The sequence below is a fragment of the Colossoma macropomum genome, unplaced genomic scaffold, assembly GCF_904425465.1.
Source record: "Colossoma macropomum unplaced genomic scaffold, Colossoma_macropomum, whole genome shotgun sequence".
NCBI lineage: Eukaryota > Metazoa > Chordata > Actinopteri > Characiformes > Serrasalmidae > Colossoma > Colossoma macropomum.
Genome location: NW_023494794.1, coordinates 15,832,995 through 15,834,060, shown reverse-complemented (window position 1 = coordinate 15,834,060; position 1,066 = coordinate 15,832,995).

The following is a 1,066-nucleotide window of genomic DNA, read 5'->3' as shown; positions in this document are numbered from 1 at the left end:
TAATGTTATGTATCAGAGTTCAGCATGTTGTCAGTCACCCACATTAGTCTGCTCTGTAGACCAAATCACACATTAATCTCTTTCACTTTGAGGTCTCTCATCATGAAATTCTGCTGATATTGTCTACTACAGCTTTATCCAAAAAGACTTTAAAATATATTTCTGTGATATGAACATCTATTTCTACACACTCTTTGTTGAAAAAAATGTAACTACTGCCACATATTTAGGTTTTATAGGACAGTTGTTTGAAAATAGCCAGTAGCCAAACCAGGAATTCTCTCTTTATTTGTCTTTTTTATATTACTTTAGTCATTTATATCCTTGTTTGTGGGAGTCTAGTCATTACACTCATTCTAACAATTGGTTGCGTTTAAGTATATGTTCAGATTATTGATCAATTGTTACTGATAAATTCAGGTTATAGCAAGTTATTGATGAAAACTTGCTGTTGATATGCAGATGCTTTGTGAATCACTGTTTAATAAGGATTTTTTTCTTTTACCTGCTATCTATCATGTACACGTCTTATTTACCTGGGATTTATTTGTGAATGAAATAAAGTGCATTCAATCTTTTGAGACTAAATGTATTTTATCTGATGAAGTGGAGAACCAAAGATTCAGGAGTTTGTAGAAGAGCAGGAGTCTCATTATTAAAGATCTAAACCCAAATGGAAAAATGACGAGGCAGAAAAGAAATTGGATCAAGTAAAAAGTATAGACTGTGGATTGTTAAATAAGACACAAGCTGCTTATGAGAACAAATTTTGAAACATTGAACAGATGATTAAATTCTCTGTGTGCAATTTGTGAAGCACAGCCTTAAAAAAGATAGTGCTTCTAGGTTCTTTAGTAAAGAAAACGTTTCTACTTAGAACCAGGAACATTCAAAGAACCTTTTATGTGATTAAAGGGTTCTTTGCATCATTAAAGACTGATGTGCATGAATGTGCTATAGATGGTTCTATATAGAACCTTTTTGAAAAGGGTTCTATTTAGCACCCGAAAGTGTTCTTCTATTGTTACCAGCTTTTCATCGTAACAACTGAAGAACCCTTTTGTGT